The sequence below is a fragment of the Dama dama genome, chromosome 26, assembly GCF_033118175.1.
Source record: "Dama dama isolate Ldn47 chromosome 26, ASM3311817v1, whole genome shotgun sequence".
NCBI lineage: Eukaryota > Metazoa > Chordata > Mammalia > Artiodactyla > Cervidae > Dama > Dama dama.
In genome coordinates, this window is record NC_083706.1 from 41,294,257 (window position 1) to 41,312,607 (window position 18,351).

Sequence of the window (18,351 nt, forward strand, 5' to 3'; positions counted from 1 at the left end):
AGGGTGAGGGGCCAGAAGGATTCGGAGGAGAAAAGAAACGCTGAGGGACAGGAGGAGACAGGAGTCAGTCAGGAGGGGGCGGCTGGGTGGGGCCACGCGAGGCTTCGGACGCCGGAGAAGGAGGCCCCGGGCTCCCCGGGACTGTCCGGGCGTCACCTGAGGAGGAAGGGGGCGGGGTGACCCGGCGGGGAAGTGGTGGGAATGGACGGAAGGGCGGGGCGGGCTCTCATATAAATAGCTCCGCTCCCCCAGCGAAGTCAGATCAAAGACCTTCCACGTGGTGATGGCCGCGACCACTGACTCCGAAGCGCGTCTTAGTTTGGCGGCCCTGCTTCTACTCGGGTCTCTCTGGTTCTGCCCGGCGCGAGGCGGTGAGTTCGCGGATTAACCTGCGGGGAGCGGACACGGGGCCTTAAGACCCCGAGACGGATGCGGGTGTCCGCCGGGTTCGGGAACCCGCGCCGGGCCGCCTCCTGCTTTCAGACTCCGCGCGCTCCTTTCCCGCTGCGCTCCTGCTCCTCCGCCCCCACTCCCGGGCTGGTTGCCTTCCCCCGGCCCCCCCAATCCCCGTGTGTAAAAGACACGATCTGGGTGAAAAAGGAATCCCAGCAGGAAGGGAGGGGAAGCAGGGAGAAGTGGGAGCCAGGGCGGCCGCAAGAAGTGCTGCTGCAATCCCCGGGCCGCCCCTCGGGAATTCGGATCCGTTGGAGTCCGTGCAGGACAGGTGGCGGCCGCTCCCGAGGGACCGAACCCACGGGGTGCAGGGGAAGGCTGGGTGCAGTCTGACCAGTTGCGTCGGGCGGAGGGTGGGAGCGGGAGATGGGCAAGGGTCTAGGTGGAGTCCGCCACGTGGGCGGGGAGTGGGCGCGCAGCGCAGGAGGGAGGGGCGGGGAGATGGGTGGAGTCTGTCCTAGGAAGCCTCCTTAGAGTCCTGCTTGGTTACAACACTATTCTTTCCCTATCCCTCCACATCCCAAGAACCTCAGGGCCTCCAACAACTTCCCATCTGTGAAGGGACCCTAAGCATGGCCTCTGTCAACTGCCACCCTATCCTCTTGCCTGAGAATTCACCCCAGCAGAAGCCTCCCAGCCTGGCCCCCAGGACATAAAGCAGGAGAGCTAGGAAAAGAGTTTCCCAAAGTGTGTGGCACCCCCACTTCTACCCTTTCGTCCCACATTCATATTCCGTAACACCATGGACACAGCAGTCTATAATAGCCATTATTTAAGACAGGAGTTGGAAAGAAAAAAAAAGGACAGGAGTTGGAGAATCTTTTCTTCAAAAGACAGAGAGTAAATCTGTCAGTCTCCACAAGCCATTTAGTGTCTGTATGGTTAATACATCTTCACATTTGTGCTAGAAGAGCAGGCAGAGACGACCTGAAAAAACCAAAAGAACCGAGTGGCTGCCCTGGGTCACACCACAGTGATAGATGATTCATCCCCTAGGGATTCATCCAAGGGGTGCCTTAGCTTCCTGTTTATGAACCAGAAACTTACTCTGTCCTGTCTTGTAGGTTCTGGTTGGCATGAATGTGAAAGGAGTGTGGGTCCAGCAGATATGGGCTAATGTCCCCTGACCCCCTCTGCTCTAGAGTGTCTTCCTTGGTCCATGGAGATATAGGGTACAGTACCTGAAGTCTCAGGCATGAGCAGAGACTAGTGTGTGCATGCTAAGTCACTTCAGTCATGTCCAACTCTTTGCAACCCAATGGACTATAGCCCACCAGGGTCCTCTGTCCAAGAGATTCTCCAGAACACCAGAGTGGGTTGCCATGCCCTCCTCCATGGGATCTTCTCTCACCCAGGCATAGATCCCACATCTACTCCAGCTCCTACATTGCAGGCAGATTCCTTACTGCCAAGCCATGGGGGCAGGCCCTGGAGAACAGTGGTCCTACAACCATTCTGATGTCAGGCCTAGGCCACCCACAGGTACATCTTATTTGTTCCCTGTGGCCCTGCTTATGCCAAACCACATGATCAATTCTATCCTCTGATGGTTGGTCCATCTGAACTAATGTTAAGGGTTGATGAGCCCAGATCATGATGGACAACTTTGACATTCCAGGACCAGAGGCCTCATCTCTACCAGCCCCAGGACCATAGCAGGAGTCACATTTAAATGGTGTAGTATTCCCCACTGCACATCGTTTGGCCTTGCTTCAGGACATAAAGGGTCTGTGTTGTGACCCTCCAAGTAAAATGCCATATTCGGCACATAGTACCTTTCCGAACACAGAAACCTCTGACATCACAGGTTCTGCTGGGTCATCTGCCCAAGAAGCAGGTCATCGTTCACCAATCGTCTGTGACTGCTTTTGTGCTAGGACAGCAGTTGTAACAGAAAACTATGGTCTGCAGAGCCTGAAATATTTCATACGTACAATTATAGACATCTATGGGCCACACTGGGAATTAAATGGAGATAGGGATAAGGATGACACTCCTGCAGCCCTGGAGAGGTTGTAGGTTGTTACTCTGTCACTTTCTCCAGGATATTATATTGTGTTTACACATACTATTGGGGGATGAAGGTCAGTGTCAGAAGTGTGAACTTGGAAATCGCTTCTATGGTAGCCCTCACAGTAATTTACTAACTGTGAAGATTTTTCATTCATAATGCAAATGCAACGGATGTGAAATGAGCACTCTGAGGATCAGTGGATGGGTGGCACTCCTGTGGGCAGCACGTGGCACAGACGTGTATTCCTAACCACAGATCTCAGGCACCACAGTAATAACAGGCGGCCGTGGTGATGTTTCAGATTGCTGGACACGATGTCAGCCCCACTCTAGGTCCTTGTGGATGTGGGCGTGGCCTCTCTGCCCAGTGTCCACTTTCCCCACTCACTGACCACGTGGCTTCCAAAGGCCAGACGGACTCGTGCACTCGCTGTGGTGAGGAGAGGCCCTCCTCGCTGCTGCCTGGCGTCTCTGTCTCTAGTCGTGGATTCTGAAGGCAAGGCCCGACTCCGTGCTGGACAGCGTGCCAGTGATCTGGACATTTTGTTGGGACGTCTGCATTCAGCTTCCTGAACATCCAGCCTTGTGTTTGTCTCTGTTTTTTTTTTTTTTATAATTTTTCCTTTCAACTGTGCACTTTTTAATAGGGCTCACTGCTCATCTGTTTGCCTCTAGGATCACCCTAGATAAAATAACAGTTTTTAATTAATTTATTAAAAATAATAAATATTGATATTGAGCATCTTTTCACATGCCTATTGGCCATGTGTATGACTTCTTTGGAGAAATGTCTCTTTAGATCTTCTGCCCATTCTTTGATTGGGTTCCCTGTTTTTATTATTGAGTTGCAAGAACTTTTCATATATTTTGGAAATTAAGCCCTTGTCAGCTGCATCATTTGCAAATCTTTTCTCCCAGTCTGTAGTTTGCCTTTTGTTTTGTCTATGGTTTCCTTTGCTGTGCAAAAGTGTATAAGTTTGATGAGGACCCATTTCTTTATTGTTTTTTCTCATCTTTTTGTTTTCTGTTTCTACCAGAGTAGAAGCCATCTTGAATTGGCCTTCTTTCAGGAACTTTAATTCCCGTTGGATGGTGCTGAGAGGAAGAAGAAGTTGGGTTTTTTGTTTTGTTTTGTTTGAATGACAAATAATACTGGATCATTATAACCTATGTAATTTTCAAAGTCTGTACAATTATACAAAAAAAAAAAAAAAGGAGGGGCAAACAAGCTGTAGAATTACACAGAATCCTTCTTCAAAATACACTGGCATGGAAATTTTGAAGGAAAAATAAATGGGACCGAAGCAAACTTGCAGAGTGATGCACTGGCCTAATTTCAATACTGCTCTGTCTCTGGGACTCAGGAAGCCAGAGGAGAGAGAGAGAGATGAGAGAAGGGCAGGTCAGTGGAAGGGTCAGGACACAGACGACGTTTATCAGTTAAGTTTGCCACCTGAACTGGCACCGGAAACAGTAACTGGGCTGGCTGAAAAGCTCCTTCAGGTTTTCATAAGATGGTGTGGAGAACCCTGAGTAAACTCAGTACAGTGACAAGGTCAAAGATCATCCCAGGCAAGCTCAGGATGGGGAAGGAGGAGGCCCTGAGCTCTCCCCTCCATGAGCTTCTTGCCAGAAATTCTTCCCTGACCTCTGATCAATTTCTATTAATTAGGGAGACCAAACTGACAAAATGATCTAACTAGAAAGATTCTGGCTATCAGCCCACGAAACGCCTCCAAGAAGTGGGAAGATGAGGAAGTGGCAACACCCCCGGCCCAGAGCTAGCAGTCTGGGGAAGCCTCAGGTTAATGACTGAGCCTCCGGCCTTGGGTGGGGCGGGGCATCCCCGCGGAGCAAAGCCGGCGCCCCAGAAGTGCAGTCTGTGCCTCCCCAGAAAGGATCCGCTCCTCTGACCTGGCATCCTCCACTCCTGCAAAATGGAGATCCAGGTGGCAAAGGGAGATATGGGTGGCCCCGAGACCCGTCTTGGCTTCCTGGACTTGCTTCTCATTGTCTGGTTCAGCGGGACGCCGGGCAGTGAGTTTCAGGGAGGAAACTGCTGGGCGGGGGCGCGGGGAAGTTGGGTGAGTTACGACCTGAACAGGGGTGGTGGTGTGCGCCGGGGTTCTCGAAACTTCTTGCGGGGTGGCGCCGCCCCTCTCTTCTCTTTCCCTTCCCAGGGTCCTTTACTCCTCGGTGACTCCCCCGGGCTCCTTGCGGGAGCTCCGGACCAGAACAGGGGTGCCTTAGTGAGGCAGTAATGCAGGGAGTTTGGGAGGTGACACTAGGAAAAGAGGGGGCCGGGACGCTACAGGAAATGCTGTTGAGGCCCCACAGGGCTCAACCCGGCCCCTGGGAAGTGGGAGTCCTGGAGTCCGGGGAAGGGACCCACAGCCGCCCAGAAAACCACAAGCCAAGCCCGGAAAACCACAAGTCTAGAGCCAACCAGAAGACTATCTGCCCTTCTGTGCCATCGCAGCCACAGCGCTCCTGCGCCAGGCTTTAGCACTACGTGAACCCTGAACTTCAGATGTTCAAGCTGCTTTTAGAAAAGGCAGAGGAACCAGAGATCAAATTGCCAATATCCACTGCATCATCAAAAAAGCAAGAGAGTTCCAGACAAGCATCGATTTCTGCTTTATTGACTATGCCAAAGCCTTTGACTCTGTGGATCACAATAAACTGTAGAAAATTGTGAAAGAGATGGGAATACCTGACCACCTGACCTGCCTCTTGAGAAACCTGTATGCAGGTCAGGAAGCAACAGTTAGAACTGGACATGGAACAACATACTGGTTCCAAATAGGAAAAAGAGTCCATCAAGGCTGTGAATTGTCACCCTGCTTATTTAACTTATATGCAGAGTACCTCATGAGAAACGCTGGGCTGGAGGAAGCACAAGCTGGAATCAAGATTTCTGGGAGAAATATCAATAACCTCAGATATGCCAATGACACCACCCTTATGGCAGAAAGTGAAGAACAGCTAAAGAGCCTCTTGATGAAAGTGAAAGAGGAGAGGGAAAAAGTTGGCTTAAAACTCAACATTCAGAAAACTAAGATCTTGGCATCCGGTCCCATCACTTCATGGGAAATAGATGGGGAAACAATGGAAACTGTGGCTGAGTTTATATTTCTGGGCTCCAAAATCACTGAGATGGTGATTGCAGCCATGAAATTAAAAGATGCTTACTCCTTAGAAGGAAAGTTATGACCAACCGAGACAGCATATTAAAAAGCAGAGACATTACTTTGTCACAAAAGGTCCCTCTTGTCAAAGCTATGGTTTTTCCAGTGGTCGGGTATGGATGTGAGAGTTGGACTATAAAGAAAGCTGAGGGTGGAAGAATTGATACTTTTGAACTGTGGTGTTGGAGAAGACTCTGGAGAGTCCCTTGGACTGCAAGGAGACCCAACCAGTCCATCCTAAAGGAGACCAGTCCTGGGTTTTCATTTGAAGGACCGATGTTGAAGCTGAAACTCCAATATTTTGGGCACCTGATGTGAAGAGGTGAATCATTTGAGAAGACCCTGATGCTGAGAAAGATTGAGGGCAGGAGGAGAAGGGGACGACAGAGGATGAGATGGTTCAATGGCATCACCGACACAAAGAACATGGGTTTGGGTGGACTCTGGGAGCTGGCAGTGGACAGAGAGGCCTCGCGTGCATGTGCTTCTTTGCTTTGCAAAGAGACACGACTGAGCAACTGAACTGAATTGATGATCTGCACACAGAGCCCCTTCTGGTCCCTTCCTACTATTGATGAACTGAACTAGGTTCCTTCCCTACTGCTCTCTGGTCCCTTCTTCCTACTGCTGAAGAAAGTACGTCCCTTTCCTACTGCTCTGGGCCCTTGAAGGACCAGCGGTCTTTATCACGGATCACTTAATCCCAGCAGGGTGGCCGGGGTAGGAGCTATTCCGCTTTCAAGGGCTCGGGCTGGGTGGGTGGTATTAGGTGGCCTAGCTTCTCCTGGGTGGTGGAGGCAGGTGCTCACAGCAGGATGGATGTGCAGGGCCCTCTCCCTGGGATGGGGATCCTGAAGGCTGCCGCTGGTACAGCTCGGGTCCACTAGGCTGCCTGCCACCCCGGTCCCCCCTGCCGCCAGAACTCCAACGAACTGTATCAGTGTTTGGGCTCGAGCTGTCCCGTCCTGGCAAAGTAGATTCTGAAGGAATGACACTAAATGCAGCTCAACTTGATAGTAACTTCAAAAAGCTTCAAAGTCTTAGAGTTGAAACGAAGGAAAAGTTGCCATCCAGAAATTGAGGAAGGAAAACTTCAGCCTTGGACAAAACGACCATCAGAGGAACCCATTTATGACCCTGTACATGCAGCTCCAGTAGTGTCTACACGTGCGTTTTGTATCAGCCTAGGGATTTGCTGTCCACTTATATTTCTTGTAGTACTAGTATTAGCTGATTTGCATCTTCATAATGTGAGAAGGATTGAACTGGAAGATAGCATCAGTGCCAGCAGTAGTTCCCAAGGTCTGTCTCAGTCCCAGTCCTTCCCAGATGCCTCAGTATGTGAGAGGCAACACACCCAACAATACAGCCCCCATCTCCCGTTATCCTCCCTTGTGGGAGGAGGAGTAGGACTTGAGAAGTCTCACTCTTTTGGAGGCCAAAGCTAAGGTGGATGATATCAAAGTATCTATCCAGGGAGAGGAACTCAAAAGATATATTCTAAGAAGTATCTTTTCGTGTACTTTCCATGGGGGTTATGTAGATGAAAAAGATCCAGATAAAGAGCAACAAGCATTTGTAAAAACAGAGATCAAGCTTCTGAAATTCAGGTGACAACGATACTCCCTGAAAGTTGTAAGCTAGGAGATCTTCATCACGGAAATATTCCTATTACCCACGTGTGAACAGAAGAAGGGGAAAAGCCCATGGTGGATTGCCTTACTTTAACTGGGGGTACCTTAAATTGTTTTTATGACAGCGCAAATATGTAGAGGCCAACAGTCCACAGGCAACTTCTCAATAAAAGCTGGTTCACATGGCTGTTCAGATTGCCTGTGGAATGAGCTACCTGGTCAGAAAGAAGTCCTCCACAAAGACCTGGCAGCTAGGAGCTCTGTCATTGAACAACTTCAAGTTAAGAGCAAAGCCACTCCCTCTCCAGAGTCTTGTCCCCCCATGGACTCTCACTGTCTGGGGAACAACAAAAACACGAGATATGGATGGCTTTTGAAAGTCTGGTTATTAATGAGTTCTCCAGCCTTCCCTGGTGATCCAGTGGCTAAGACTCCACACTCCCAATGCAGGGGCCTGGGTTCGATCCCTGGTGGGGGAACTGGATCCTGCATGCCACAACTAAGAAGTCAGCATGCTGCTACTAAAGAGCCCACATGTTTATAACTCTGACCAAACGCCCTTCAATGGACATCTACCCATTTGATGTGGCCGAGTACCTGAAAGAGGGTTACCAAATAGCCCCGCCTATCAACTGCCCTGATGAACCATTTATGTGATGGCTTGTGCTGGGCCTTCGATGCAGAGGAGAGGTGCAGTTCCAGCAAAGGGCCCGGTGTCTCACAGAGGTCCGTGCAGCCCTGGGGGCCGGTGTCTGAAGCTCCTCTCACAGTCCCCCAGCGTCAGGAGGAAGGTGCCTTTCGAGGCCCACTTGGAGCCAGCCAGTCAAGTACATCACCCAGCATCAGAGCAGCAAATTCGTCTTTCAGAGCACCGAGCTTTAGGAGTTCTTTAACATCTGAACTTTCTAAGACAGACTTACTGATGTGGAATACTTTCTCAATCTCACTTTCATTAGGTTGAAATGAAAATGTTTGTGTAAATCTTTTACATGTAGTTCCCTTAGAGGTACAGGTATGTTCTTACAAAATAAATAGATTTTAAAATTGTTTTAACACACGTATTTGGACTAACAATCATATTACCAACTGATTTTTATTGTCTCAATTCTACAAGGTAATGCAGTTGATTCACCTTTAAAGTTTTGGTTTCTTTCAATAGTTTTGGAGGTGGTTCGTCTTCAACATGCAGTACTTTTTCTTAGGAAGATAAAAACCATCCAGCAGTTATGGGCTACTGTCCACCCCCTCATTTGCTGCAGAGTAGCTCTTTGTTCCAAAGTGCCCTAGGGGAAGCCACAGGACTGAGCAGAGGATAGTGGCCACATAACAGCTCTAGTGTCACATCCAGGCCAGCTGCTGCTGGGTCTTGTTGTTCCCTGTGGCCCTGCTTATGCCAAAACACACAACCACTTCTATCCTATGACGGCTGGCCTAGCTGAACTAATGATTAGGGGTTGATGAGCCCACATCATGGTGGGCAACTCCATTCCATGACCAGAGGCCTCATCTCTGCCAGGCCCCAGGACCACACCAGGAGCCACGTTTAAATGGTGTGACTTTCTCCACTGCAACACTCAGGGCCTGTGTTGTGAGCCTTCAAGTAGAAAATGGCTTGTAGCACCTTTCTGACCACAGACACCTCTGATGTCACGATTTCTGCTGGGTCATCTGCCCAGGAAGCAGCTCCAGCCATGCTCATCGTTCACCAACTGTGACTGCTTTTGTGCTGGGACAGCAGATTGCAGCAGAGACCTCGGGTCTGCGAAGCCTAAAATATGTCTTCTGTACCATTACAGGAAACCTAAGGCCAAGTGGTGTTAAATGGAGATAGGATAGGATAGGCTGCAGCCCTTGAGAGGTTGTAGATTGGCACTTGTCTCTGTATTTCCTCTAGGATATTGTGTACACGTACCATTGGGGGATGTGGAGGTAGGGTCTGAAGTCTGAATCTGGAATTCACCAATACGGTAGCCTTCACCCCACGTTAATTTACTAGCATTAATTTCAGGTCTCTATGAATGTCACAGGTTCAGAGCATGTGAAATTACCGCTCTGTGGTCTGTGGACCTGATGATAACCACTGTAAGCAGAACTGGGACTGCTCTCATTTGATGGCTTGGTCCTCTGAGCATCTCCTCAACAACTGGGGGAACATGATGATGCTATGGTTCCTGTGCATGATATTAGAACCACTAGGTGCAATGTGAATGTGAGAGTAGTTTCTGCTTCTGCGGGTTCACTTATCCCAGTAAATAACCATGTGGCTCTTTGGGAAAGAATTGAAGGACTTTTGCACTGGATGTGGTGATGAAAGGGCCCTCCTCTTTAGAACATGGTTTCTTTCTCTGACGATACCTTCTGAGAAGTGACTCAGAACCAGAAAATGTGCCTGGATCAGAAATTTGGTAGGAATGGATGCTTTTGGCTTCCTGAGCATCCAGCCTTGTGTTCTGTCTCTCTTTAATTCTTTCAATGGTACAGTTTGTATCTAGCGTCCTGCCCATCTGTTTGCCTTTAGTATCGCCCTGTGCTATGAGGCAGCATCATATTCTTTACAGTCAGGCCCTGGCTGGCACTGAGACTCTAATCACTTTGACCCCTGTACCTCTTTTCTGCTGACCTAGAGCACCCCCACCTGGAATCTGATTTTTCCACAACTTCCATCCATGTTCGTGATGGAAGCCCACAGGAACTCTACTCCTACCACCATCCCTGATCTTCTGCAAAAGTCATCTTGGAGCTATTGAAGATGCTTCTCATCCACGCTTTCCTCTCAGGCTCCATAGAATCCATCAGGCTTTCCCGTGGAGCTGGTGGACTGCACACACTCCTGCCCTTTCACACTGTGTCCACCCTGGCAGATTCACTTCTCTGAGCCTTGGATCCCCTCCTCTACCACCTGCCTCGGAAGTTCTGGACTTTCTCTTTCATTCCATGTGGGCCAGGTCTTTCTCCAGGCTTCCAAGACCGATCCTAGTGGGAGATCACCACGTCTCCCCGGGCTTGCTAAGCCCAGTGACCGTAATTATAAACTCTCCCTTCTCCAGCTTTGGGTTCTGTGCTCATCCTCCCCACCGCCACCCCCACTGGCTGTGATCCGCTTCCTCAGGAATAGCCCCCTTACCCTCTGCATCTCCCACAGGACACTCACAGAGAACCTGACATCCTTTGGGTTTGGGCCTTTCCTTCTGAACCAGCCTGGCCCATCCCTGGGAAATTTATGTGTTGGTTAGTGCCACGTGCGGAGCTTGTGAGCAGAGTGGAAAAGGGGCGTCTCCAGGGCTGTGTGGTTTCTTGCCTGCCTGAGGCTTCATCATCTTCCTCAGTCGTGCCTGGTGAGGGGTGGGGGGCATGCCGGAGTCCTGCTCTGTCAGCCCAGCCCGCAGCCTTCCTCTGCTGTCACAGACCTGAGGGAGGAGGCCTACAGGTCTTCTTCTCCCACCCTCACCCTCTCTGCGGTTTGCCTTCACAGACACTCACTCTCTGTCCTATAACTTCACCATTGATCCTCAGCCCAGACCTGGACAACCGTGGTGTGAGGTTCAAGGCCAGGTGGACGGAGAGGTTTTTCTTGCCTATGATTGTGGTCATGCTAAGATCATATTCACAAGTCCATTGGGAGAAGAAGTGAAAACCATAAAGGCCTGGGAAACACAGACTGAAACACTCAGAGACATCAGGGACCGACTGCGTGACTTTACACTGGAGAAACCCACGGTCACGGGTAAGTTAGAAAGTCCAAGTACAGGAGGAGCAGATGGGGGCTTAAAATGCAGTTGGATATTGGTCCTTCCCTAGTCATCCAGTGGAAAGTGCAAGTGTTGCATGAGAGACCAGGGCCAGATCAGCTGGGCCCAGGGGATGTGGACCCAGGGGAGGTGGACCCAGGTGGGGCAAAGAATCTGTCAAGCCCAGAGGCTGAGCTCTTTCTTTCCCATGGTGGGAGCAGACCCTCTCACCGTGCAGGCCAGGATGACATGTCGCTGTGAGGATGACAGACACATCAGTGGATCCTGGCAGTTTGGCTTGAATGGACAAATGAGCCTCCACTTTGATTCGGAGAATGGACACTGGAGAGTGGATCACCCTGGAGGCAGATGGATGAAAGAGAAGTGGGAGAATGACAGAGCTGTGACCGAGTTCCTGAAGAAGGTCTCCATGGGAGACTGTGGGTCCTGGATTCAGGCTTTCATGGTGTGCTGGGAGAAAATGCTGAAGACCTCGGGTAAGTGAGAAGGGAGGAGAAAGTGACAGTCCCCTCATGGTGACATGGACCCACCCCTCTGTGTGTGTGTTTGAGGAAGTGATCCACCAGAGGTGAGTTGTCCTGGGAGAACAATGACCCGGGGATGCTCTGTCATCCTCCTTCCTCTTCCCGCTCCTGACGTCTCTCCTCACAGCACAGGCCTTTCTGCGACTGAACATGAGTTTTTCCTGATTCCGAACCTGTAGACATCTTTTTGATTTCTGGGATTTATTTCTCACTGTACCCTCTTTCCAGAATCTTCTTTTAAATGTCACCAGTCCTCCTTCTGGAAATCTGTCAATACCACCTCTGCTGTCAGCTCCTGAGGACTCCATCCTCACGTCACCGTCTCTGTGTCACAGCAGGACTGAGTGGCTGTGTTGGAAACCTCGCTCCCCCATTAGCCCATGAGGACTGGGCTCCTCCCTTCCCCCATCTCGCCTGAGGATCTATCACTGGGGCCTCCATGCGATGGGTGTACACTGTCTGCACAGTAGGGGTACCTGGGTCAGGGTGGCTGAGGAGGCATCTGCCGAGTTTGGGGTCTGGACAAGGGCTTCATGCTTACTCTCCTTGCAGCATCACGGACCACGGACCCCCCCTACAGTGCACACCATGGCCCCAGCCATCAATCTCATCACAGGGATCGCTGCTGGGGTTCTCGCCAGTTGTGGCATGAGCATCCTAGCCTGGATCCTTTACAAGAACAGGTACTGAGGTCAGAATCCAGAGGGAGGGCAGGGGCACAGGGCCTGGTGTGAGGAGGGGGAAGTTGAATCCCAGCCAACCGCTGCCCCTCACTGAACCTCTTCATCCTGGAAATGAGCAGGTGAATAAGACCCCGTATCACCTGAGAGCAGAACTCAGAGAAGCTCAGCCCTTAGTTCTGAGAGGTCCCTACTGTCAGCAGACATTGTGAAAAGGGAGGGGCCCGCACTAGTCTGAGGGCCTATTGATGCTGAAAGGGTTTAGCCACATCCCCTGACTGAGCACAGACCGCTGGCTGGCAGGGCCCAGGGTGGGTGCTGTGAGAACAACAGGCGCTCAGGGCGAGGGCAGGACTCCCGGGGCTGAGAGCAGCATGGGGGCTCCACATGACGTGTCAGCGGGGAGGGGACCCACCCAGGGGCCAAGATGAGAGGGGCCGGGCTCTCAGCCCAGGAGGAAGGGGTGGGAAGGCCTTTGCAGACCCAACTCCAAAGGCCTGTTCTCACAGGAAGTGGCTTGGGCCAAGCAGGCAAGGCAGGAGCCCCACAGGAGAGACTGTGGGAAGGGGCGAGGCCAGGCCTGTGCTCCTGGAGCAGCAGCAGTTCTGACTCAGCCTGTGGCCTGCCCGTCACCAGCCTCCTGGGGACCCAGAGCCTCCATCACTGAGCGGCCCTGCCTTGAGCAGAGGTGCCTGGGGATGGTGGGCCTGAGCTTGGGTGGAGGCGCCCAGCTGGGCGGGACCAGGAAGAGATGGGGGGCAGGGCCCTTGGTCCTGAGAGCTGTGTGTGCTGCTGGCTCAGAGGCTGGAGGGGAGGGAAGGGAGGAGGTTTGCCTGCAGCCCCCCAAGGCTGTCAGGAAGCAAGGCCTCTCCTCTAGGGACCTGCTCCCTGGTCCTTTAGGCCCCCCTCGGGGAGGATCTGGACCTGAGTGAAGGGAGCAGATTGATTGCTCACTGGCTCCAGTCCTGAGCCTGAGCAGGGGGTAGTCAGGGCCTGGGGTGACTCTGTGATGCAGGAAGGAAGGAGGAGGGGACAAAAGCTGTGGGCCTGGGGTGGGGGTGGGAGTGGGGGACATAGGAGCCCCTCAGTGAGGATGGGGCTGGAGGGGGGCTGGGGAGGGGCAACCCCAGGAAAGTGACAGGATTCCTCAGCCCCCTGGACCAAGGCCTCTTTCTTTTCTGCAGGAGACGGTGCTCCCATGAAGCCCCTGAATGTGCTCTGTTGGCCTCAGGACTGTCTTTGCTTGGCTGCCTTTGATCTCCTGCTGTTTGCATAATTTGCATATTTTTTTATAGAAATGTTTTAATAGAGATAATGAATCATTTTTGTTTCATATTATGTTTTGAGAGTGAGTATAATGAAAAAAGTGCTTCCCTGGTGGCTGAGATGATAAAGAATTCACCTACAGTTCAGAAGACCTAGGTTGATCACTGGATTGGGAAGATACCCTGGAGGAGGGCATGGCAACACTCCAGTATCTTGCCTGGAGAATCCCCGTGGACAGGGGAGCCTGGCGGGCTGCAGTCCACAGGGTCACGAAGAGCTGGACATGGCTGACAGACTAAGCACACACAGCACGTGATGAAAAGACTGTGGTTTATCTTTGTAGAATTGGTCCCATTCTGTCTCAGTGGGCACTCTGCCTCATTCAGCGATGAATCCATTACTGCACGATCCTGCTGGTGTGGCTAATCAACTACCATTGGAAGATCCTGGGACCGTTTCAGTTTGACAATTTCACACAAGGCTGGCTCAAAGTTATACAGGTCCTGAAGCTATTTCTCCCTTGGAATGTAGTTTTCTAACTTCAGAAATTATTCACCAATTATCTTCTTGGTGATTGGAACTGATTTTATTTTATTTTAAAAGCTGTCGGTTTACTGACACATAATTTGTTGTTCATAAAATGAGATGGCAGAGAATGCTGTTCACTTCAGACCTCAGGAGTCCAGACCCTAGGAATCCCAAAGTTGGTGCCCAGTCACAGTGACACAGGTGTACCATATCATGTCTGTTACCACATCTTTTGAACATCCTACTCAGGATCCTTTTTCCCACCAATTTTACCATTTTCCCTTGGTGGTAAGTTTTGCTTTCTTATCAGGCATGTGTTCACTAGAGGAGCACTTTTGATTTCATTTAAGACCTTTTCCTTTGCATTCACAACTTGATTAACTAATGCAAATGTCCTGTCTTCTGGCTTGTCCTGGCTTTCGCCATGTCTTGGATTTAAAGTGAGAGCCATGTGATTCTTCCTTTCACTAGGACACTTTGAGGCCACTGTAAAGTTATTTTTGGCCTCATTTCAGTATTGTGTGTCTCAGGAACTCAAGAGGTCTGAGGACACAGAGAGAGATGAGGGAAGGGAAGGTCAGTGGAGCAGTCAGAACACACAGCATTTATGCATTACATTTGCCATCTCATGTGGGCAGAGGTCCTGGCCCACAGAACAATTCCAATAAGAACATCGAAGATCGTTGATCGCACAAAAACAGGAACAAGATGGACGAATAGGAAGCCCTGAGTACCCGCTTCCTATGAATACACCTAAAGTACAACTTCCCTGGACTTCCCTGGTGACTCAGATGGTAAAGCATCTGCCTACAATGCAGGAAACGTGGGTTTGATCCCTGGGTTGGGAAGATCCTCTGGAGAAGGAAATTGCAATCCACTCCAGTACACTTGCCTGGAAAATCCCGTGGACGGAGGAGCCTGTTAAGCTACAGTCCGTGGGGTCTCTAAGAGTTGGACACTACTGAGCGACTTCACTTTGCTTTTTACTTTACTTTTAAAGTACAACTTCATATAAAACCACTCTCATGCTCTCTCTGTGAACATTCTCTTGCTAATGTCTGGCAGAAACCCCCTCACAGACAAATCCAGAAATCATGTGTTACCAGCTCTAAGGGCATCCCTCAGCCTTGTCAAGGTAACAGAGAAAAAGAACCAGGACAGCGTGGGAGGGGGGTTCAGGAGGGAGGGGTTGTATGTATACTTATAGTATGTATATTCTTATTTATATATACAGACACTTACGGCTGACTTGCATTGTCGCACAGAGAAACCAACCGTTGTAAAGCAGTTGTGTGTGTGTGTGTTAGTCACTCAGTCCTGTCTGACTGTTTCTGACCCCATGGACTGTAGCCTGCCAGGCTCCTCTGTTCATGGAATTCTCCAGGTTGTCTTCCAATTAAAAAAATTTTTTTTTAATTAACCAGGAAAAGGGCCCCATATTGCGTGATAGCAGTTACTAGGCAAGCTCATTGTTGAGTTCTGATAATTCTTCACCTCCAACAGCCTGTGGGAAAGGACAGAAGTCCACACCAAGTCCAGGTTTATGGCCTGTTGACGCTAAAGGGATTTAGCAAAATCAGGCTTGACTCAAAGCAGACTCTCACTTTGGGAGGGGCTCACGTGGGGTGGGGTGGAGACAGCAGAACCCAAGGGGTGAGCAACAGACAAACTGGAGTGAGGGCAGCACTAGACATGGTGCGATCTAAGTCTCCATCAATGGCTGAGTGTCGAGGAAAAGTGAGATAGATATATACATATTCACATAAGGGAATATTATTCCTCCACACAACAGACGGAAATCCTGTCGTTTGTGACAACAATGAATGACCTTGAAGGCACTTTGCTAAGTGAGATAAGCCAGAAAGACAAAGGCAAATATTATATTATCATACTTGTGTGGAACCTAAAAATAATTTTTTAAAAAGCCTCAAATATGGAACAGAGTGGTGATGATTGTCAGAGATGGGGCTTGGGGAGGATGGAGGACGGGGTGAAGGCAGCAAAAGTACAAAATTCCACCTATAAAGTAAGTAAGTCCTGGGGATGTAATGTATATCATGGTTTATAATACTGTACAGTTGACCCTTGAACAACACTGGTTTGAACTCTGTGGGTCCACTTGAACTCAGATTATTTTCAATAAATGCAGTACTACCCAATCTGCCATTGGTTGATTCTGGAGTTGGTTGAGTTCTCCAATGGGGACCCATGGATACAGAGGGCTGGCTATGGGACCCAGGCATCAGAGGACTGAGGTATCCTAGGTGGCTCTGGAACCAATCCCCAGCAGACACCGAGGAACAACTGGATTGTATCAGCATATTTGAAAACTGCTAAGAGTGTAGATCTTAGTCGTTTTTTGCAAAAGGAAAAAGAAAATTGTAACTATGGGTGTGGCGATGGTTGTTACCTGGTCGGTTATGGTTTTCACGTCACAATACATACAAATATCAGATCATTATAACATGGAGGGAGAATGATAGCAGATGCCCTAACGTGTTAGATTTCTCATGTGTGCCTGTGCTAAGACACCTCAGTCGTTTCCGGCTCTTTTCGATCCTTTGGGCTGTAACCTGCCAGGCTCCTCTGTCCATGGGGTTCTCCTGGCAAGAACACTGGACTGGGTCACCATTTCCTTCTCCAAGGGATCTTCCTGACCCTGGGATCGAACCCACATCTCTTAGGTCTCCTGCATGGGCAGGTGGGTTCTTCACCATGAGCACCACCTGGGAAGCCCAAGATTTCTCATGGAAACAAACGATTTAAGGAAAAGCTAGATCAGCTTTTCCCCAGACTGGAACTCTCAGACACTCGTCACAAACTCTTGGTATTTATAGGCTAAATGTCCCTTTGCCATGAGGAAGACATGGCAGTCCACTGCAGTATTCTTGCCTGGAGAATCCCATGGACAGAGGAGCCTGGCGGGCTACAGTCCATGGGGCCTCAAAGAGTTGGACATGACTGAAGCAACTTAGTACCCTTTGCCATAGTGACTTCACACATTCTCAGGACAAGCACCCAGCGGTGCCCCAGGACATATGATCTAGAAAGTGATTACGAACCACGACAGAGGAAATGGCACTCTGACACGTCTTACAACATTTGTGTATGGAAGCAAAAACACAACAGAGAGTCAGTGTGGGAGGCAGTGTGAAGTGAGGGGTGCACGTGGGCTGGGGAAGACCTGTGTGCCTGGGACCCTGGAGGCTCCAGGTGAATATGGGGGCAACTCTGGGTGAGGGGCAGCAAGGAACTGTTGCTAGAGAGGCTGGGTGGTGCCCTTTGCCTTCTGACTTGTCCCAGCCTTGATACAGACCTCCGAGAAGATTGGTGAGATGAATGAATGAATGAATGAAATGAAAGAAATGAGAGGTGGGGAGGAACAGTTTACTCAAACTCATGTCTATCGAGTTGGTGATACCACCCAGCCATCTCATCCTCTGTCATCCCCCTCTCCTCCTGCCCCCAACCCCTCCCAGCATCAGGGTCTTTTCCAATGAGTCAACTCTTCGCATGAGGTGGCCAAAGGATTGGAGTTTCAGCTTCAGCCTCAGTCCTTCCAATGAACACCCAGGACTGATCTCCTTTAGGATGGACTGGCTGGATCTCCTTGCAGTCCAAGGGACTCGCGAGAGTCTTCTCCAACACCACAGTTCAAAAGCATCAATTCTTCGGCGCTCAGCTTTCTTCACAGTCCAACTCTCACGTCCATACATGACCACCGGAAAAACCATAGCCGTGACTAGATGGATCTTTGTTGGCAAAGTACTGTCTCTGCTTTTTAATATGCTAAGTTGGTCATAACTTTCCTTCCAAGGAGTAAGCATCTTTCTATTTCATGGCTGCAATCACCATCTGCAGTGATTTTGGAGCCCAAGAAAATAAAGTCTGACACCGTTTCTGCTGTTTCCCCATCTATTTCGCATGAAGTGATGGGACCAGATGCCATGATCTTAGTTTTCTGAATGTTGAGCTTTAAACCAACTTTTTCACTCTCTTTCACTTTCATCAAGAGGCTGGGTGGTGTCATTTGCATATACACGCTTTCAGGTACGGACAAAAAAAGGAGAGAGAGAGAAGTCTCCAGTCGCATAGGCGAAGTCCTGTCCTTCCAGTTTCGCCAGAGGCCAGAACCGCGTGGTCCCCGAGCATCACGGCGCTGCTGGGCTGAGACCTCGCTCGCGCGGCTCCGCTGCCCGGGTGCTCCCGCGTCTCCCGGGCGCTGTCCGTTCCCCGCCCCGGGGCCCCTCTTTGTCGCCAACTGGACGCAGCCGACGGAACTCTGGACGAGCCGGGGCAGCGCGGGGCGTCGGGCG

The 18,351-nt window shown here is 50.3% G+C and overlaps 2 pseudogenes; both read left to right on the forward strand.

Moving 5' to 3' along the window:
• Positions 1-262: 262 nt before the first annotated feature.
• LOC133046982 (UL16-binding protein 3-like) lies at positions 263-16,177 on the forward strand (annotated as a pseudogene).
• LOC133047034 (tyrosine-protein kinase RYK-like) lies at positions 4,404-8,044 on the forward strand (annotated as a pseudogene).
• Positions 16,178-18,351: the final 2,174 nt, after the last annotated feature.